The sequence below is a fragment of the Sinohyriopsis cumingii genome, chromosome 12, assembly GCF_028554795.1.
Source record: "Sinohyriopsis cumingii isolate HCF-2022 chromosome 12, ASM2855479v2, whole genome shotgun sequence".
Taxonomy (NCBI): domain Eukaryota; kingdom Metazoa; phylum Mollusca; class Bivalvia; order Unionida; family Unionidae; genus Sinohyriopsis; species Sinohyriopsis cumingii.
In genome coordinates this window covers 93,777,213-93,800,152 of record NC_142972.1, presented here as the reverse complement: position 1 = coordinate 93,800,152, position 22,940 = coordinate 93,777,213, and the positions used below count along the sequence as shown (strand labels likewise).

General features: G+C 42.7%; 1 pseudogene across 1 annotated transcript; it reads right to left on the bottom strand.

The window, feature by feature from the left end:
• Positions 1-237: 237 nt before the first annotated feature.
• Positions 238-2,984, bottom strand: LOC149787002 (E3 SUMO-protein ligase ZBED1-like; annotated as a pseudogene). Its single transcript, XR_016425244.1, has 2 exons — positions 2,744-2,984; positions 238-2,449 (listed from the first exon to the last, which is right to left on the bottom strand). The product of XR_016425244.1 is annotated as an E3 SUMO-protein ligase ZBED1-like (transcript).
• Between the last annotated feature and the right edge of the window lie 19,956 nt (positions 2,985-22,940).

Here is a 22,940-nt window from a genome sequence, read left to right as displayed (position 1 = left end):
TTTTATTGCATTGTGTTATTTTTGTTCTACAAAAGCAAATTTCTTTGGCTTATCAGTTTTATGCAACTGAAGGACTGTTGCAATCCCCCAGAACACTTTTATTCATATGTGATTTGTCTATGGTTTAAAGTACAGAAGGACGTGCTTCTCTTGCTTATCATTATTTACTAATAATACAATCAAAGCAGTTTAGATTTAAACAAAAAAAGAACACCAATTACAAAACTTTCAAATTTATTAACTGAACAATTTATCAGCAAAATCATGTAATTATGTAAAGAAAGAACATCTAAAGCTAAAATTCTTAAAACTTGACTAAAATGTTATCCACATTAAACAAAATCAAAGGTTTGACTAGTACAGATCATGTCATTTTTCAGAATACTGATAATTGCACTAACAATGAATCAATCATTCACATTTTACATTTAAGCTGAAACAAAACACCAAACAATGTTTACATTTATTAACTTGACAGTTTAAGAGCAAAGTCACATAATGATTTAAACAATTTAAGACTAGATTTCTTAAGACTACATCAAAATGTTATCCATATCACAAGTTAAACAGAAGGTACAATACAATATAAATCAAATGTTTGAGTGATACTGAACACACAAATCATTTTTCAGAATACTGCTTATTCTTGTTTTTGTTACACTGACACTACCAATAGTTAATATTTTTGTTTAAGAATATTATCAGGTCCACATTGTCACAACTTAAACGAGCCCATTTCTTGCTGACAAGATGTCCAGCCAGACTAAATACACTCTCACTGGATACAGATGATGCCGGAATACTTGGGGCCCCGAGTGGCCGAGTGGTCTAAAGCGCTCTCCGTTATGGATCACTGCCATCTCACCTCTGTCTGCGTGGGTTCGAGTCTCGGATTCGGCCAATGTGGGTATGTGAGAAAGCTTGCCAGTAGCTTCTCGTGGGTCGGTGGTTCTTTCCGTGTTTTTTCCGGGTTCTTCCTCCACCACTTATATTGGCCGCCATATATAGCCTATCGTGTGCTGACAAATGGCGTTAAACCCTACAACACCACCAACACCGGAATACTTAGGTACTTCTCAGCTAGTAAGCTAAGATGGGGATAGAACTGGCAGTTTTGTTTCCACCACTGTAACATTGTGAGATTGGTATCAGATGGAGCAGCAGCTTAGATATCTGGAAACCTCCTGGTGGATGACATCTGTTATTGGCTGTTAACTTTCACCAAGGCAATTGCAACCAATCATCCATGTCAACATTGACCTTTGCTTTCTTGTTTGGTGGACTAGGTGTAACCACAGTTTATCGTTGTCATCTCTGACAATTAGTAGTGATGGTACTATTGGTAGAGGTGGCAATGTGTCTGAAGGCTGTTCATCACTAGTCCCTGGCTCCACTTTGACATTCACTTTGTCATCAGCCATATCAAGAGCAACCTTCAAAAGCAGAGCATGTCCAAATGCTCGCTCACTGTCAGGTAGAAACTCAAGATCCTTCATAGGTATGATTGAATAAACAGACCAACAGAGCTAGATCTTTGTTCTGTGTTCTATTGTCAAGTTCTTGTCTCATTGTATCTTTAAGTTTGGCAATTGGAGGTAGATCATTAACATTCGTTTCTAGACACTTCGTAAGTTTAAGAAGTATTGAGATAACTTTATGAAGGGTTGGTGATTTGTCTCCACAACCACTATTTGTTACATTCAGGAATGGTGAGAGAACTTCCACAAGTTTTTCAACCAATGCTTGTTCGTCAAATGTGTAGACATAATTTTTCAATCTTGCAGCTGCTGACTTGCTGATGTTTGGGTCACTGATAATAGCCATAATAGCAGGTGTCTGCTCAAGCAGTCATTCAAGCATGTCATGAGTGCTATTCCATCTAGTTGGAACATCCATCTTGAGCTTGTGTCCTCTAGCACCTACGTCAAGTAGTAACTGCTGCTTTTATTCATTAGCAAATCATTTATGCTCATGCTTTGATGGAAAAAGGTCACAAGTTTGCGCCCCTTTGCAATGATTCGTGACAGTTCTGGTATAGCTAAAGCTTTTTTCACAATAAGGTTGATTCTGTGACCATAACAGCCAAATCAAGTCCACTAAAGTAAATCAAAAGCCTTTATCTCATTGGCTGCATTATCTGTGACTCCGGTTGGTCTTGGAAGACTCCATCACCTCTTAGTGGCCAACATGCTTTATTTTATGTTTTCCCCAGTGTGACTGCCTTCAACTTTTCGTGTTTCTAACACAACACTTTTCAATTCCCAATCTTTGGAAATAAAATGTGCAGTCACTGTACTATCTATAACTTTCTGTATTTAATGAAGTCCATGCATCACGAGTAACAGCTACATCAAGAACATCATGTAGTTCCTCTTTCACTTTTTTCTCAACCTGGTCTTTCTTCTCAGCTAGTTTGGAGGACACTGATTTACGACCTGGAATTTCATACCTGAAAATGTAAAGTTTGAAACATTTAGTCAAGGTAGTCAAACAAGACAGGGCATACATGTATTTGGAATATTCCTTGTGTCTAAATATGTGAAAACAATGAATTTATTTAATGTTTAATTAGACAGGACAGCATTATATCTAAAGAAACATTGCTTAATTTAGGTATAAAAATTCAAAATTCAACACCTTATAGTGTTGACGTCTAGAATCAAACGGATTAACACCTTTTTGTTTTCTCACTGTCAATTTAAATAAATATTAATAATTTATAGTGTTATCATTCAAAACTTACCTTGGATTAAGAAGCGTCACAAAGTTTCTAAAATATTTATGGTCAACGAAGATCAGCGGAAGAACTTTGCCAACAATGAGTTTCAAGAGTGCGTCATCAATTTTTTTCTGCTTTGTAGCTGACATCCTCTCCGATGGCTTCTTAAATTGTTCATCACTCTTAGTCTGTTTGGGTGGGGAGGGAACATAAACACCTCTTGTTGATCCCATTTCCTTATGGTCATGATCAAGATGAAAGGCCAAATTTGTCGTATTGCCTGGAATGTATTTGAAATAAATGTTTTTATATTGAAATAAAAGCAAATAACAAATAATTTATGCACAAGTATATGCAATCAATTGAATCAAATTATAATAAAATGAGACAAGAAAAGGAGGATTTAAATTAATATTAAACTTGCACATATATTTTAAATTTAATCTGGAACATTTTAAAATGTGCTCTTTTTATGTTTTTAAATAGTGACATGTCTCTGGGAACATCTGTAGCAAACCTCAGATATTAACTTTTCCATCATATATGCCTAATAGCAGGATAATCTTCTGATCATTTCAAGCATAATCATTACATGGAGCTTTATTATGAAAAGAAATCTGTTTTAACGACAACAACACATGCTCCATAAGAGGAAAGCACACAGTACACAAACGATTTAACGAAAATAAAACTGTTGATTTAAAATTTTAAATATTGGAATGCCATGAAATGTTTTTCCGAAACGACATTCACCAGATGCATGGTCCGTTATGTAGACCAGCATATATATATATGTGTGTGTGTGTGTGTGTGTGTGTGTGTGTGTGTGTTTGGTAACTTCACAATTGCAGCTCATTTATTTTATATTAGGCTGCTCAGTCTCCTAATAATTGCATTCGTCATTGACGACTATATTTGTTTCCAAATTATCCAAAAAGTTTCTAACTATGAAGTATGGTTTTATATTTGGAAGTTATGAAGGGAATAAATAATTCAGCTCTACTGTAGTGGATCGGAAGGCTTATGTCAACCTGTTTCCACAGTCCTACAATGTAAGGCGTATCACATGATAATTTTGTTTTCATGTAGCACCAAAATAAAATTAGAATACTGTTCCTTTTTACAGTATGCATTGAAGTATGTGTTTGCCAAATATATAAAGAACCAAATGTATCCCCTCGTTGATTTCAATGAAAATAGCTGGACCTACCTTTGTTTGCATATTCCTTTCGGCAGAGTGTGCATATGACCTTCGTCGTATCTAAAATCTACTTTGTCGGTGGACCCTCCTGTGCTTTGTAAAATCCGAAATATGTCCAGACACGAGAACGAGCTTTTCCTCCAGGATTTGGATATATTGTTTTGGGATCATTTTCATCCATGGCTCGTGTAGGATATTTAGCGGCGTTTTAAAATTTTTGTTCGGAATCCCCGGTTTTCTTCGCAACAAACAAGGGGAGGGAACTAGTCTGTGCCGAGCATTTCACAGATATCTCCCTTAACATGCAATCGATTATGGCGTTTCACAATCGAATAGCGAATTGGTTCACCCAACCAACTGATTATCGATTATAATCGATAATCGGAACAACACTAGTTGAAGCTGCTGGTTTTGTTGCACAAATCAAAAGAGGAAGAATCAGACCATCTTGAGAAGTCATAATGAGGCTGGAGGGTCAACATTTTGTATGCACAATGAAAAATCAAAATTAGGATTATAATCAGAAAATGTGTGCAGTTTGTGGTCCAGCAGAAAAGCAAATAAATGCCTCCAAAGGATGCAGAAAAGGCAAGCTGGGAGAACTACTACCATCAAATGCAGACAATGTGATGTGCTACTTTGTGTTACCCCTTGCTTTGAACTATACCATACAAAGAAGGAATACATACTAACATACAACGCTGACAATGTGATGTGCTACTTTGTGTTACTCCTTGCTTTGAACTATACCATAAAAAGAAGGAGTGCATACTATCATACAAGAGAATGAGACTAACACAAAATAACGATGAATAAGACAATTTCATCTTAGATATGGAAGAAACTTAAATATGAAGAAAGAAAAAATAAAGTATTTAAAATGTTATAAAATATTTCAATGTATTGTAAAACAAACAGGTGAAAAAGTGAGCACCATTATTACCACTGTTTATATCATATCATCACTATTAACACTGTCTATATCATGTCTTTGGCCACCTGAGATATGATATGAACTGCTTTTTATGTTTCAGTTTTAATGCAGCGTAACAGTATAATTTCTCATCATATTCATTCATTAGCAGAATTGTAAGTAGTTATGTGGGATAGGATAGCGACAATGGGAATTAGCATTACAGGACCCCTTGGGAACATATAGCGACAATGGAAATTTAACATGGAGAAAAATCGTGGGAACATATAGCGACAAGGGAAATTTAACATGGAGAAAAATCGTGGGAACATATAGCGACAAGGGAAATTTAACATGGAGAAAAATCGTGGGACTGTTGAGCGACAAGGGGATTTGAACATGGAGAAAAATCGTGGGAACATATAGCGACAAAGGAAATTAACATGGGATTTTTTTTTTTGAAAAAGGGGTAGGCAATGGAAAGACTATCTCTTTTCGAGAAATATGGCTGGCCCTGAAAAGGGCCTTTGGGTTTTTCTTCTTCTTCTTTTAACTTCTTAACTTCTTCCACCATCCTCTTATTTTGTCCATCATTCCTTTCTTCTTTTTCTTTTCTGTTTCCGGCAGCCAGTCCGGGTGGCCCATGGCCCGGAACTTCTCTTGGATTTTCATCCAGTTTGTGTTCAGTTTATCGAATTCATCCCTTTTTTTTCTATTTTCTTCTTCTTTTCTTTCATTGGACCACTTTTCTTTGATCTTCTTGACCTCTTTGGTCAGCACATTCCTCATTAGTTCTTCAGCTTTCTTAAGTTTTTCTAACCCCCATTTCGCCAAACACCAATCTGTCCATTCTACAATGTCTTCTAGAAAGAACCTTGCACTCGTCACATGATCTATCGCTTCTTTTAACTTACCCACTTTGACATACGGTGGGTTAATTAAACCTCTGATTCTCTTCTCCTCATCCTCTATCATTTCTTTTACAATATTTACGGATAAGTGGAGGCTGGTTACTTGTCTTGAGACGAAGTCTTTTGTCACTGCATACCTCCATTCCTGTTCAACCCTTTCTACTACACTCAATCCATCCACCATCCAATACCAACTTCCCATAAGATCATTGTATAAAGCTGAAGCTGTTGGCATCTTCTTGTTTGCTTATTCCGTAGAATGGGTTCCAATGGCCAACACTGTTAGTTTTATACTGAAAGCGCGTACGTGATGGAAAACATCCCCTAAAAACTTAAAATTGATCTTACCTAGATCATGACCTAACAACGCGCGGACGTGAAGGAAAACATCCCCTACTTTTTCATTTCATATAATATAACCCCAACTATACTCTTCACACACGCTAAGAAACCCATAATCTACTATTCACACAAACATACCTGATCTCTTACAAACACAAACACTAACACATACCCTCACATTTTTTCAAAAAGAGTTAGTGTTTATAATCACACTACTCTACCTACACACATTGGCAAATCGATTGTTATTTCTTTTCTAGAGTATTGGGGTAGCCCTTAAAAGGACTGTTTTTGGAACTTCAGAGGCACCTGGCTAATGGTGGCACCTTCCGGGTCTGGCACCACAGACACAACGCCTACTCCAGTCATTGGTCCAATTGACTGAAGTTGTTGGAAGAGCTGACGGGGGGTGAGTGGCTTCACTATCCCACTCCTCCGTTTGCGGAATAGTGAACACTTCTTCTTCCCTTTGTCTTCTTTCTCTTCTATTCCTCATTCGAGGATGAACAATTGGTCTCCTTACCTCTTGTTGTGGTTGTAACTGTGGTGCAGTCATTACCTGTGGAGGTTCCATCACCCAGGGCTTCACCTCACATTTCTCTATCATCAACACGTGAGACCTTATTCCTCTCTTTTTTTCTTCCTCTTCTTTCAGTTTTCTTTCTTCTTCCTCTTGTTTTATCCTGGCTTCTTCCACAAGGGCCTCTGCAGCCAGCTCGTTCAGGAGGCATCTGGCATACTCCAGATGCATCTGAAGTTCCATCAATTTAGTCAGTCTGTTGCTCATTTTTTACTGTTGATCAATCAACAAGGGTAGCTGGACTGCCGAACGAGTTTCAATTTATAGTGAAAGCGCGGACGTGATGGAAAACAACCCCCTAAAAAACATAAAATTGATCTTACCTAGATCGTGACCAAAATCAACAACAACGCGCGGACCTAAAAGAAACACTCACTCACTATTCTAAAATTTTTTATAACTCACTTCAATAGACCATCCACATACGCAAAGCAATCCAATCTAACCCCAAATATACACCTCAAACACTAAGAAAAGATATCATTTTAATCTACTATCCATACCAAGTTACGTGAGCACTTACTAACACACCAACACATACACTTCCACTATTCATAAAGAGTTAGTGTTTATTTTCACACTACTCTACCTACACACATTGGCAAATCGATCGTTATTTCTTTTCTAGAGTATTGGGTAGCCCTGAAAAGGGCTGTTTTTTGTTTTGCTATGGCATTCTTTTTTTAGTTTCTAAGAATGCGATGTCCTCTGATTATAGACTTTCTGGCAATAGGTCTGCTTCTTCGGAAAGAGAAGAAGAACTCTTTGGTGTCGATACGGCAATCGACAAAGCCTCTGTCAGGTTCAGGTTGCTGCTGCTGCTGTTGTTGTTGCTGTTGCTGCTGTTTTTGAAGTCTGTACTTCTCTGTCCATTCTTCTTTCTCCCTGTTCACTTCTTCTCTGAAGAGCTCTTCTATCAGGTCTTCAGTGATTTTTAACATTCTCACATTCTCTATTTCTTCTGGCTTCGGTATCAGACTGTGTCTGACCCTATGCAAATTCACGCAGGCTTCGTTGAGCTTAGCTAGTTTGGAGCACATCTTCGTAGGAGGATGAGTCGACAATGGATGGTTTGACTGGAAACAACCCCGGTTCTTATAGTGAAAGCGCGGACGTGAAGGAAAACATCCCCCACACGGTTTTCGATTCGCAACGTTCAGTGATTGTCATGAGAGGGATAGTAAGAAATGAAAGAGCATCAATTCAACATTCTTATAGCTAAACAAAAGACAAAAGCATTTTTTCAAAACACAACATTTTTTATTCAAAAATCACTTAACACTAAACAACAACTCTAACATTTTTAACACTAATCCAACACTATAACATCAAACAATTTTTTTGAAATCACAAACATTTTTTTCTTCAAATACAATCTACTTTAAACAAGGCTGACAACGTTGTGAATGAAATTGTGATTTCCACTGTTGGAAATCATTAGGCCATTGATGGACACTACGTTTCCTAGCTTGAGACAAAAGATAAGCATAATGGTCACAAAACCATCGATCTACTTTCACATCGTTTCTAGCAGAAGAACGAGGATCAAAATGAGTCACTAAATGTTCTAAGGAATAGCCACGGCTGCGATGATGCAGAAAATACACACACTACTGTCCACACACCAAGGAATCTGTGCCTTGTAATTTCACATTATTGAATCGGGTGGTTTGAGCATTTCTTCTCATAAAGTCGATGATATCGTCTTCCAAAGGGGGCAATCCGTACGAATCGAAATATTCCACACATCCTTCTTGAGGAAAGTAGACGGCTACCCAGTGGGTTCCTGGGAGATGACTGTCGTCCGTGTTGATCACGTAAGCTTGATGGTCTTTAGGTTTGCGATGAGGGAGTTCATCTTTAGCACAGACGACAGGATTCCAAGAAGCTGTATACGAACTGTGGTTCAAAAGGTAATAAAGTTCCCAGGTATCCATTGATTTGTGTTTTTTTCTTCACCACAGGTAATAATAAGTCGTCAATTCGATCCTGACTTTTTGCTTGAAAATGTCTGACGAATAAACGGTTATTCGTTCTGTTTCCTCACTCTGATTCAGGAGAGCTTCGATACGATGGATCTCTTGAGTGGTTAATGGTGGACAAGAATGTTCACGCAAGTCTTTATACCACTGGTGCAACACGTCTTTGTTCGAGATGAGACTCCAAGCTTCGTCCAGATACTCGTCCAATTTTTCTTCTTGACTCAACATCAGGCATTTATCGTGTTGATTTTGACTGGGATGATCGTTTTGACATCCATAGCAATTTTTCTTGATCAATTCTGTTATTTTGTCGACCAAGTGTTTGGCAAAACAGGAGACTAAATGGGCTTCTTGTTCTGGCCATCTCGACTTCATCATGATATCTTCTTCTCCTTCCACGGTCTCCTTACATTCCATCTCCAAAGTTTCTTCACTAGGTAAAGAGGGACAACAGTCTTCCATGGCTTTCTAGTAATCTAGGATGACTTCTCTCAAACTGTTGATTTCTATGGTATTATCGAATTCTGCATACAGGATGACGTTCACCGTTACATCAGGGTCTCGGTTTGCAAACTGAATTTCCACACGAATCTGGCCAGATTTTATAGGGTGGAAATGTCCCTCGTCGCTGCCTTGGTCAGGAGTGAAATCGAAAGCCCACAAAGCATAGCCTCCGTCATAATCCTCGTACGTAATACCGTGACTGGTGTTGGTTCCTAACTGACCCGTGGCTTCGTACAGGGACAAGTACGATCTCAAGTAATTCTTCTTCTCAAAGTCAGGCTCAAAGGGTCGGGTACACAAGGTCTTGCCATCGCGACTGACTTCGATCTTGGACACGCCAAAGTGTTGAAAGTGGAAAGGATTTTTAGCCGAAGCTCCGTTGAAGGCTTCATTTTCGACGATACCAACGATCAAACGCTTGGGTAGCTGTCCTTGGAACAGATGATCTTCGATCATGGATCGTTGTCCCTTGGGAATGGTGAAGGTTTTCACTTCCACGCGTCGTATGGGATACTTGGCTGTCGTTCTGCTCAACGTCTGACTGATGTCGTTACCCACTTTAGGTAACACTTCCACACGGCGTACGTAGAGTCTGGCTTCCTCGATGACAGTTTTGCAAACAGTAGTACCTATCAAATGGAAAGCGGCACTGCTACGATTCAGTCTCAGGCGAACATTCACCCCGTTTAGCAAATATTTCTCTTGCAACCACATGTCCAGATGTAAACGATCCATCAGTTCTAAACTTTGTCCGTTTTTGATTTTGTCTCTTCGTTCTATAAATCCCGCATTGTTTGGTGTTTTGCTTGCATCAATTTCGAATCTTTCAAACTGGCCTGCTTCGTCAGCTTCCCATATCACACAGGCATTGAGATGAGTGTTCTTGGCATCTATTCCGTACGTCAAGAGATTTTCCAGGTACGCTCGATAAGGGTAAGTATCCATGCTGCTGCTGACCAGTTTGTTGTTCAAGTACAAGTCCACTCCGCTAAACAAGGAATGCATGAAATTGTTGACGGGAGCTATTACCTCATCGCCATCTAGGGTCGAATTGTCCTCATCGACAACTTTGACTTTCAAGTACAAGTAACTGCTATTCAGATCGATGTAATCTTCGGGCTGTCCTTTGATTTCAAACTCGATGGGAGCTGAGGCTGTCAATGAGGAGACGGGGTGAAATTCCACCCACTGGGATTCTTGCATCGTCATCATGGTGGGGGGCATGGCAAACAGATCCAGTTCCGTCTTGGAACAGGCGCAAGACTCTCGGTGCATCATTTTTTCTATGTTTCAATAATCGAAAACGTCTAAGTCTCGAACGGTTCTTCTTTTCTTGGCCTTTTTCGCTTGAAGTCTGGTGAAAGGGTGTTTTCTGCGTCGTCTCTTTCTGCCTTGTCCTTGCTGAATGCCTGACTCGGTAGCGTGCAGGGCATTTATAGGTGTGTCTCGTCGGCCCAAAATGTCTTTACCCGTTTGCAGCAAGACATTTTTGCCTGCCCTCATGAAGGCTTCTTTAGGGTTTTGTTTGTCGATGATGACATTTTGGAGAAATTCTTTGCCTTGCGTCAGTGCCGCATCTTTCAAAGCGTGCAATCCGCGTGTCACCATCGGTTTCAACACTGGGGCCACCGAACGAAAGGCCGATTTTAACATGTCTCCTAAACCGTGTCCTCGCTGTCGAGCAACCCCTCGGTACACTGGATACATGACTTACTTACGAGTCGTGAGAGAACCGTTTTCGAAAATGGAGTTTCACCGTGACTTTTCCTTTGGTGAATGGAATATTTTGTCCCAAATCTCCTTTTATAGTAATGTTGACTGTGTCCAAATACGACTTGCTGACGGGTAAATAGTGAGGATGGACAAATTCGCGGTGGACGTGGTAAGTGTTTCCACCTTCCTCGTCAGCGTTTGCGGCAGAATCCACTTTGAAAGGAATGACACGCAGTAACGGTACGGAGGTGTGTCCCACCACGTTATACTCCACCACATCGGAGTACACGAACATCAAATTCAGTCCTTGGTTCAGTTCTACCGGGGTACGAAAATACTTGGCAAAAGAATCGTTGTCAGAAATGACTGGTAATTCACCTTTTTCTTGTTCTACTTTCTTCCTTAGCTCCATGTCACCGCCCAACATGTCAAACAATTCATGACAAATTAAGAAAGACATGATTTTGGGCCCCTCAGGAAATTTCATCAGGAAGCGACGAGCTGTTTTGTGGTACTCCAGGGTGACACTTTTTTTGACACTTTCCAAAGCTTTCAGAAACACACTATTAAACCTGGTGGCTATGGTGTTGACCAAATGTTGACCACTAAAATAATAGCCTGGGGGAATGAACAAGTGATAGGTGGTCCACTTTGAATTTGGTGTACGGGTTTTCTTGTCATATTTGCTATGGGTATCCATCCACTGTTGCATTTGCTCGTCATGAACTTCCACATCAAATTTATTTTGATTGGGAAGGACATTGAGGACTTGGGTCGGGTGAATCATTTCTACTAAAGCCACTTCCCAATGGGCTTCGTGATCTAAGGGGATGGCTTGAGGTAATTTGGCCGTGTAACAGCACAACGTGTTATTGGGAAACACCTCCATGGAACTGTCACTGGGTAAGGTCAAGTAAAATTGGTTTTCGTGACTCATAATTCCAGAGTTCTGTGGCTGTCCGAGGGAATATTACTGGACGTCAGAGGCGTGTCTCCACCCAAAATGGGGTTCTGGTTGTTGTTGGAGTGGTGACTGGCACTGGCACTGGACACAACGTTCCCGTTCGAGGAGAATTTCAGGGAGGGATTGGGAAGCAGGTAACCGATGCAACTGCTCAATAAAATGGTCCACAATTGTTTGTCTCCTTGTTGCAAACTCAAATTGGCGATGGCTGCCCCGATGACACAATACACCACGAAGATTTGGCAGAAAAAGACGATTTGCGTTTTAGGCACACGTTCTCCACACCACACCCACAAGGGTTGTTTTTGTAAATCTTGCACAGAAGAACTAGGGGAAGGAGGAGTGGTCGACGTAGCTGCGTCTGATGTGTGAAAGGGCATGATGGTCACTTCTTTTTATAGTCGATGACTTGCGAAGCGTCGATCCAAGAATCGAAACTGGGTGGATATCCTTTCCAACGTACTTTGACTTCTTTGACACGTCGTTTGCCCACTTTACGGGTTCTGCGTTCGAGAATGCTTTCGATGTCGTACACGTCGTCTTCTTTTTTGGTGACACGTTGTAACTCGGGCAAATAAAACGTTCCTTTGAGCACTTCTCCGTTCATGTCTTCCAATTTATAGACGGCAGGATGACGGCCATGCACTCGTCCAGTGACGCGAAACAATTCGGTCGTCCAGTTAGGTAAGTAACCTTTGTCGAAAGTGCGTTTGGTTTTGCCAATGCGCACCCAATCTCCTACGGTCAACTCTCCACTTTTCTTGGGGACAGCCCTCGTCGGGGACGTACCGAACAGACGCTCGAACACCAGCACTTCGTTGTCGGGAGTCACGTCTTGCGGGGCACGTCCGATGCTTCGATGGTAAGATTGGTTGTACGCTTGCACCAGATGCGGTAAGATGTCGATGTACTTCAGAGTGTGGTGATGCGTAAAATATTTCCACATGCGTTCTTTCAAAGTGCGTTGAAAACGTTCCACGATGCTGGCTTTGGTTTCGGGATTCTCGGTGGTAAAAAAATGAATGTCACGTTTCTTTAATTCTTTTTGGAAAGCTTGGTTCAGAAATTCGGTGCCTTTGTCCGTTTGCCATCGAAGAGGGTGACGACCGCTTTGTTTCAACACCCGTTGCAGGGCTCGCACTAACTCGCTGCTCGATTTGGAAGTCAAGGGCACGACCCAAGCAAATTTGGAAAAGACGTCGATGACACAGAACAAATATTTGTAGCCACGATTGTAGCTGGCCAAATGAGAGACATCGGCTAAATCGGCTTGCCATTGATGATCGATGCCTTCCACTCGGGTGCGACTTCTGGTAAACTTGCGTCGAATGGGTTTGTGTAAAGTGTAGGTAGCTTGTTCTTGTAACCATCGTTGCACTTGAGGTAAACGGAGACTTTTCAGTCGCGTTTTGGCAGCACGATACAATTTTTGAACTCCTGCGTAACCTGCAGGATGCGAGGGATCGTAGTAAATGCTAGCTAAGACTTTTTCCATTTTTTTGTGTTGATTGGTGTCTTAATAAGGCACCCACTCTTGGAAGAGGCTACTCTTTTTCTCTTGGGGTATTTTCTTGGATTGCAAGGCTTTGCGTGTGCGACCGGCAATAGGTGTCGAAGAGGAGGATGTCTGAGCAGGGGATATCGGTTCTTGTTTCACTTCTGTCTTCACTTTCTTTTTCTCTTGTGAGGAAGAAGGGGTGGCCATCATCTTTTTAATCCATCCAATTCTGGAGGTAGGTGGTGTTGTTAACTTGCGTACTTTTTCTGGTGGAGTTTGAAACCCTTCTTCTTCTTCTTCTTTTCCTTTTTCTGTCTTGACCACTGGTACCGGTACTGGTACTGGTACTGGTGATGGTGCTGGACTTTTCATCAAGGTCTTAAAATCTTTCAAAGTGGGTAGAGCTGTTTCGTCTAAAGCTTTCTGGTGAAAGAGTTGCAGTCGTTGCAAGAGTTGACCGTACTTTTGCGATTTTTCTGTTTCGGACAAATCTTGGCGATCCATCAAGGATTGCAATTCGTGTTGTAACTGGGACATCTCGCTCAAATGGGGATTGGGAGGTAAATGCGGGGTGCGTTGTTCTTGCCACCGATGGTATTCCATCCATCGTTTGTAAGGCACTAAAGCTAGTTTTCGTCCTTCCATGGGGTTGTCAGGGGTCGATTCTGAGATCTTGGGACTTCCGAAGGCCTTTTTATCTTGCTCCCACCAGTCCTCCCAACATGGTTCCCAAGACTCCTTTCAGTATGGGGCCTAACAAGAGAGGCAAAATGCCTCCACGTTGCACTAACATTTTCTTTTTTTGACGAATGGGAATTTTCTTTTGAACCATTTGGCGAAGAACGTGACGATGTTTGCCTAAGCATTGTTTCTGGTGTTTGGACAAAGGGATCGTGCCTTTCAAAACGTTCAAACAACATTCGCACACGGTATCGATGACCTCTTTGGAGGCCGTTTGAATGAGTTTTTTTCGTAGGGGTGAAGAAGCTTTGGACAGGACAGATAACAGGTCCCCATGTTTAGCTAAACGTGGTGGCAGTCCTTTCCTTTTCTTTCCTTGGGGTTTTCTGGAGGGTGACATTTTTTGCTTGTGGTTCCGGGACATTCACCGAACAGACACTAACGTCGATGACTTAACGCACACCCTTTTATCTTTTTTTGGGACTATCGCTTTGTCATAAAGGTGACAATGTTTTTCCCAAAATCACCAAGGAATCCTCCCCTTTGTTGACGCCTCTTTTTCTTGGAACGACTGTGTCTTTTCTTAGGGTAATGTCGATGCTTGGCTAAGCGCTTTGTCGGATGACGCGTCTGCCTTTGTCTCTTTCTTTTGTGGCTTCTTGGAGGTGACATCTTTTTTACAAGTTCACTGATACCCCGACTTGGTCACAGGCTCTTTTTATACTGGAACGCGTCGCCACTGATTGTCTTTACGTTTTATCAGTTTGAGGACAGGCATGACACGTCGTGCAGGGGTACGCAACGGACTAAATCGAGCCAGTTCTTGCTTGGACAAATCCAGTAAACTTTGTAACATGCCCGATCTTTCTTGGACTTTGATTTTGGGAGAAGGTACTTTGTGAGCAGCAGCCACTGCCACTAAATTGGAGGGTCCTGCCACTGGGGAAGTTCTTTTGGGGGTCATCAACGGAGATGTTCTTGGTGTGATCAACGTCTCCAAGTACTCTTCAGTTCTGGGTGTCATCAACGGAGAAGTGGATGAACGTGAGGATGCCGGAGACGCAGTCACTGCCGTGGCAGGTCGTGGTTTGCGAGTGTAAGGTTGCGTCCTGGCCGAAGTGCCTCTCTTGCGACTAGTTTTCTTCTGTGGACTTTTCTTTTTCTGGGGACTTTTTCTCTGTTTCTTTTTCTGGGGGCTTCTTTTCTTTTTCCGGGGTGGTGGTGTCTGGTAAGAGGAGGGTCCTGCCACTGGAGAAGTTATTCTTCTTGGGGACCTGGTCTTTTTCTTTTTCTTCTTGGGGCTTCGTTGGACTCTTGTCTTGGGGATAACTTTGGGGGCATTAGGATCCCATCTTAAGAGTGAGCGAATGATGACCCCTCCTAGAGTACCGCTCCCTCCAGGTTTCAAAATGATTTGTTTTTTGGTTTGAGTGTCGATGCGGGGATCGGCCAGTTGGACCAAAGCGACTTTGTTTCGATCGAAAAAGCGTTGGGTTTGATGAGGAATCTGAATGATTCCTTGGAGTAATTGACGTGCCGTCACCGTGAACCATCGTAAGACTTCTTTGAGACTAGCTTCTAAGACACGGGCTCGTGTTTGTGGATTTTTTTCTCGACTGATGCCATACAAGGCACGAATCAATTTGACGGGAAGATGTGACTGAAGGGACGTCATGTTCACACTGTGTGAGACCGACGAAAAAGGGTCTGAGGTTTTTATAGATTTTTTATGGGGAGTGAAATGAAGTCGAGGACGGAGACGTGTACAGGACAGGCCCTCCGTCTTGGCACCAGTGGTGAAACAAGTGGGTACGAAATCGCAAATCCTCGGGGGTCGTAGGTTTCAAATCGACGAGTAAATAGGCGTGTGGCGTTTGAGTGGCATCGTCGTACGCCTGAGTCAGCCAAGGCGTTCCTAACTGTTTGGCTAAGACTTGCACTTGCGATTTATCTCGAGGGCTTTTAAACAAGACCACGTAATGCGCATTGAGACTGATGGTGAGATGGGCTTTACTTTGTTGAAACAAATTTTGGGTGATGTAAATGACACTGGCATTACGGTGATGCCCTTTGCGCGTGAACCACAATTTAATTTCTTCTTCGTCTTCTCCTAACATGTCGTCGAAAATGACCAAATGGGTTTGACGGGAGTCAGAGACGATGCCGTCGTCTTCTTTAGGAATGCCTTCCACAAACACGATGGAATCGCCTTGACTTTCTCGCAAGAGGCTGTACGCCGATTGCCACTCTTTGTAACACCACACGATCCGTTGAGGGGGCCGATCGATCAAATGATGTTTATGTTCGATCAAACGTTTGACGAATTCGGTTTTGCCTGAACCGCTAGGTCCAGCAATGAGCATGTTAAAGGGATGGCGAAGATACAAAGCCTCCCAACTGGCACGATCTAAGTGTTCGTCGATGACTTTGACAGTAGAGATAGAGGGAGCAGAGACAGCAGAGGTAGCCATGGTGTGAGAAATGTCACTTGTGACACGAAAACAAACAAGACAAGAGTTTATATACTTTTTCAGAACACGTTTATTGAATGTTTTTTTTCAAACATGAATACGAAAGAAAAAAATACATAAAAGCCAAAGGCTTAAGTACAAGGATAAAAGGCACATGATAACGATGAACGTGGAATAAACACAAGTGTCTGTACAACATGTTTTGGGTAATGTTCTAACCAGTTCAACAGGGGGTAAGGTCACACAAGTGTCCTCCCGAAAGGGTCTTTCAGGTCTGTCCACGACAGTCCTGTCCTGGGTGACGGGTTCTTCTGGCACCGTCACTAACACGGGTTGAAAAGTAACTTTTTTCCTTGAACAACTCTCGTGCATACTGGGCCACTTCTTGGGTCCAAGCCTCAAAATCCCATTCTTTCCAGGCACGGACATCTGTCCAATGGGGATGTAAGTCACAAGCTACACACACATCGTCATACACGTCTTGGGTAGCTAAAAGTTGACGAATCTTTTTTTCCCGTAGAGGTCGAGAAGTATCCAGATGAAAACGCAAGGCTTTGAGCAAAAGGAGTTTTTCGTGACCATTTAAGGCCATGGAGGTGGTAAGTACTGATCGTAAAGAGTCCACAAAGAATCGGCTGGTAAACGAAATCCCAAAAAACAAGTCACTAAGACACACACCACTTGTCGTCCCAAATTGAATGGATACAGTTCTTGTAATAATCGATGGTAATGATCCACGGTTTGAATATGGTCATTGAGTTCCTTCCACGGAATCTGTTGGATGACATGTGACATAAGTCGTGGCATGGCAGCCTGTTTTTATAGTCTCTTTGTTTCGGAAACAATACACGTACTTTCTAGCCAGAGATCTTCGTTCTCCAGTAGGGAATCTAAATCTTGCATACTGTAACCGAAACTTCAGAGTTCGTTTAGAAGTTTCCTCTTCCTCTAAGTAGATTCCACGTAAAATATGTTGATAATCCTTTAACTTGTCTTCCTCAATGTATTGCTGTAGGTGAATCTCGAAGTAACCAAAATAATGAACATTTCGATCATTCACTAACTCAAAGTGTTGAACAAGGTCTGACCACTGAAACAATTTCTGACGAATCAGTTCTCTTATACCATTCAGGTACCAGTGGTTAAAGATCTGGTGACGTAACGGATGCAATTGTTCTTTACGTTCCACTTGTATTTTCACCAGCTCTCGGTAAATGCGTTCTCTCAACTCCACAGGCAAAGCACGAATGTTCTCTAGCAAAGTATCCATGAATAGGTCATACTAAATCCTCTTTGGTCTGACACAAGAAATGTACTCTTTGCACAAACATGGTTTCACTTCAGTGTCGAATTTAAATCGTTGAGTCACTAATCTACACATGACAATTCGTTCAGAAGTTTCCTCTTTCACTAAGTTGACATTGTGTTCAAGATGTTGGCAATTCGTTAACTCTTCCTCTGGAATTCGATGCAGTACGTTTACAATGATGTAGGTAGAATCGTCCATACCAAACCAATCCTTTTTAAAACTAGAGGATCGTTCATCAATGTCTGTCCGATGGAACACTTTCAATTGAATCAATCCTTGTATAGCCTTCAGGTACCAGTGGTTCAAACACCGGTGACGTAACGGATGCAATTGTTCTTTACGTTTCACTTGTATTTTGACCAGCTCTCGGTAAATGCGTTCTCTCAACTCCACAGGCAAAGCACGAATGTTCTCTTGTAAAGTATCCATGAACAGATGATTATGGTAAGAAGTTACTTCAATGTCTCGGTCCCACTAAGGGTAAGTAATGACAATTCGGTGACCATCGAGCATGTTCTACGTAGGCCGAATCTTGCGGTTCCCAGTGGTGAAGTGTCACATCGCAACTGAAGCACCTGACTTTATCTCCTTCGCCCAAGTAGAAAAATCCGGCTCTGGCTAATTCTTCGGGGGTCGGTCCTCCCAGATACTTTGGCCATTTTCCTTTGAACGATTGAAGACGATTTTCAAAGTCGCAGTATTCCGACAAACGCACAGGAAACGAATATTCGTTTTTCACAGGTTCGTTTCGATGAGGGTTGAGTGACATGGGTAGGAGTTTGCTCAAGGCTGGATGACATCCGTAGGGGGGTAGACGTGAAGGTGAACATTCCCCTTTAAAACGAAACCCAGTAAAATGTCCAAGAGGACGAGCGGCATCACTTTCGCATCCGACAGGTTTGACACGCACAGCATCACTTTCCATGACAGGGGTAGGGGGACTAAAGTTCCCATGATGCTTTACGGCATCGCTCAGGTCACAACGTACAGCATCGTATCCATCGCAAGGCTCACAATCGCACTCGTCTGCAAACTCCGTTACGCAATTACAATGGTAACCACATGGACAATCGCAGTCTCCTTCCGGACATTTTCCGTCGCAATGCCTGGGTCTTATCCATCCAGTATTAGTCACACTAGAGGAAGATACAACTTTTTTACAATCCCCAAACTGGAACGATGTCTCTTTCAAAGTATTCATCTTGTTTGCTCGGTCTTGGTAGTCCCAATGAACTATCGATCTTGCCTAGGGTTCCTTTTTATATACAGACCAATACCGACGTGACCGTACGGTAAGGTGAAATGATTGGGAAGTCGAACTCGCTTCTGGTACACGATTTGATAAACTTTTTCCAAAGGTCGACTGACGATGTGGTGAGTGGGTAAACGTACAATCTTGTTCGGTTGATAGGTGGTCACTTTAAAGTTTCCATCCTCTCCCGATTGCAAGGCTTCTTTCAATACCCCAAAGTTGACCACTCGACTGGTACGATAATTCAGAGTCAGTCCTTTCACTTTGCACGTCGTGTGCACTTCTCCTTGTTTGTCCCGGTATTCGTAGCCGTAATTTTTGGGACCGCCACTGACGAAACTTAGAATCTTGTCGTCGGGATGCTCGTCTGTCCAGGCTCCTAAACGGTCTCCTTCGATGTTAGGGTGATGTTGAATCGGGTGATGGATGTAAATGCAACTGTCCGTGTCAAAGTACAGGACGCGTTCTTCTAACAGTTCTAAAGCTTCGTACAATTTTAAGCGAGCATGGGCTGTCACGTAAGCCGCAATGATGACATTTCCAAAAGGGTCGTCTTGTACAAAGTCCAGATCTTCTTCGTAATTGACCAAGATCAAATCCTCTCGAACGACGTCCACGTGTTTCATGTATTTGGTTTTGTCGTGAATCATCTGAAAGTAGCGGGAAGGTTCTGTCAAATATTCCGTCTTGGGTAAACACGGGCGTTGTGCCATTTTACCCCACAAGCAATTTAACATCACTTTGGCAAACGATCGCCTGCCTTCGTTTTTCTCGATGTGGTCTAAAGTGATGCCTTCTTGTTCGTAGTATTTCTCTTTGAATTGTATTTGGTCTTCGGGAGTGTGACACCAGGAAGGATAGCCGCTGGCTTCTTGCTTCAGTTTCAAAAAGGCATCCACGTAGTCTGCGAAAATGCCTTTCTGAGTGGGGTCACCCTTGTGGTATTGTTGTGTCTTGGGAAAGTGGCAAATTTCGTACACTTCTAACAGTTGGTATCCCATGTCCAAAGCTTTGAACAATTCTACGCTGACCCAGGTTCCCGTCAAGGCCCGTTCTTCCTGGCTGTGATGACAAGGCTGGTCTTGGTTGCACGTTTCGGCACAAGTACGGCACAAGGGAAACATCAGTTTGCCTTGACAATGGTGAGGTAAGACGGGATGGTATAGGTTCGTGGGAGGCAAAACTTTACACTTGATCAAGCCTTCGTATTGTCGAATGTTGACCAGGTCGATGTGTTCCGTCAACAATTGCGGGTGCCCTACAGGAAAGCGACAATATTTGCACACGTAGGGATACAGCGAACACACGTCCAAGTATTTGATTTCTTCTCCTTTCTCTTCGTCGGCTTGGTACAGCAAACAGGTGGCATTGGTCCTTCCTCCGTACAAACTATCCCTCGGGTTCAGCGAGTCCATCAGCTTGTAACTTTCCACGAGGCGTTTAAACTCGGGATCGGTTTTCATACGGTGATCGTACTCGTGTTCCCACATTTCCACCACTTGGTATCCTTGCTGTTCTAACTTTAGGCGTCGCTGACAAGTGTCCTGGTACAAGTCTTCCATGGTTCGTTGCAAAAACTGATTTTTAGTGCCACGGTCAGGGTAGCAGACGGGACATCCGTGAAATAAGCAACCGTTAAACTCGTACACGATCTTGGGGTTTTCTAAGTCCCAGCCATCGACCGAATACGTTCCGATGGTCTTTTCGCCCCCTCCGTTGCGGGCATGCTGAATCCACTTGTCTTCCTTGTCGCACAAGTAATGTAACCAACGTAGGGCTTTGACCGAGTATTGACGTTTGACAAAGTGGGTCGTTTGAGGGCTGATGACAGCCACGGTGTTTTCAGGCATGAATCGTTGTCGATACACTAGGGAACACGCTTTGGCAATGGTGCAAGCTTCTTTCAAAGGATCCACCCCTCCGTGTTCCATGAACAGTTCTCGAAATTTTCCACAGCAACGCCGTAAAATGTCCACGTCGGAACGACAATACTTTAGCATTTCTTCCTGAAAGTCGAAAGGGTCCGAGGCGTGAGCCTGGTACCAAGCGTAGAAAGCTTCTCGTTGTTCGGTACGCATGTTGTCGGGGTCGTAATAGTGAGCCTCAGGTAAATGGGGTAGAACGGAGTGTTGATTGGCTTCCGTATTGAAAAAGTGTGGAAAGTACCCTTTAGCCATTTCTGTCATTCCAAACGTTTTAGGCATTCGGCTCAAAGGCATGGCCAAATAGCTCATCGAATCTTTAAACTGCACTTGTCCCACTTGCATGAAAATGATTTTGGCTCCGTTCAAAGTGACTTTAGGACGTTCGGTGCCATGTTCCGTATAGTACCTCAAAAGAAACTGTCCATCGTATCCGGAGAAATTGTGAGCCATCACTGTGGCATGACGATGACAATCTCGGTAACGTTCGATGTCCTCTTGGCTCCATGTCTTGTCGACGGGGTCTAAGACCCATTGGGCAAAATCGGCTAACGTGTTCGGTCCTCGAAAGATTTTTTCACGCCCTCCAGGAATTTTGCTGCAGTGAGGGCAATGACTGAAGATAGGTTCTTGAATACACTTCTCGCACGCTCGATGAGCCACGCAGAAATTAGGGATGTGAATGCCAGTCTCTTGCATGCATTCGAAATCGAAAAAGATGAAATTGCCTTTCTTCTTGTGACCGTCCTCTTTCTCTGGTGGGGGTTGGTATTTTTGCACGTAACATTGGTGTTCCAAGTCCACGATGTGGTGACAAATGTGACATTTTTTCTTTCCTCGACATACGTGTGCCTTGGCATTGTTGGTAAGTATGCCTTGTCCACACGTAGAGCACAATCTCAGGAGTTGACAAGCACATTTCTTCTGTGAACCTCGTGTTTTCAAATGTTGTTGGTAACAGGTAGGGCTGACAAACGTGCGCAGACAAGTGGAACAAGGCACTGGTTCTTCGCTCAGACAGGGTGGAGAGGCCAAACATCCTGGGCATTTCGATCCACAATGCTTGTGTTGCTCTCGATTGTTATAACCATAATCACATTTCTCACAATAATAACCGTATCCTAGGAATCCAGTGATACTGGTAATGGTATCGAAATGGTCATCGTGATGATAAACGTGAATGTATTTTCCGTCCTTAAAATCTTGCCCTCGAAACAACAAAGACCCGCGCACTTCTTGAGGGTGCACTTTCAAGGTGTATCGTGGAGCTAGGGCATCTTGCAATTTTTGCATCTCAGGTATGCCACAGGGTGTGTCTTTGGACATGCCAGCTTGTCGTAACAGGAGTTCTGCTTCACTTCGTTGTTTGGCTCGATCGGATCGTTGAATAGTTTTCCAGGTTCTTTTCCATTCTACCGTGTCGTTCTTGTTGACATAGGTTCGTCCCACCACGATGGCACGGGCTAAACACATCTGGTCATGAGGATTGTGAATTTGGACAAGGCTACGCTTAATGCTGCGAAGGTCATTCACCAATAACATCTTTTTGCGTCCGGTTCCTTGAGGAGGAGAGACGTGGGTCATGTCCAATGTGGCTTTTCCATCGGTGATGTCAAACTGGTCATTAGATTGTTGCACGTGTTGAATCTTGTCCATGACTTTGGAAGCGGTCAATTCTGCAGGGGTGCTAAACTCGATCCAAACAGGGGATTTCAAACCGTCGTGTTGTATGGAAAGTCTCAAGCGATCGTCTTCTTTGGGTTGACATTGTCGCTTGAGTGCAGTGAGCAGAGAATCCCACACTCCGGTGATGAACCCTTCTGCTTTCTCTAACGGTACTTCGGACTTGAAATCTTTAAACTTCACCGTGTATTTGTAAGCCGTGGTTCTAAATTTTCTAGAGGAGCGCTTTTCCGTCTCTCGAATGGAATAGTATTTTTCAGGGTTGACTAAGGGTGGTGAACTTGGTTTAGAGGGT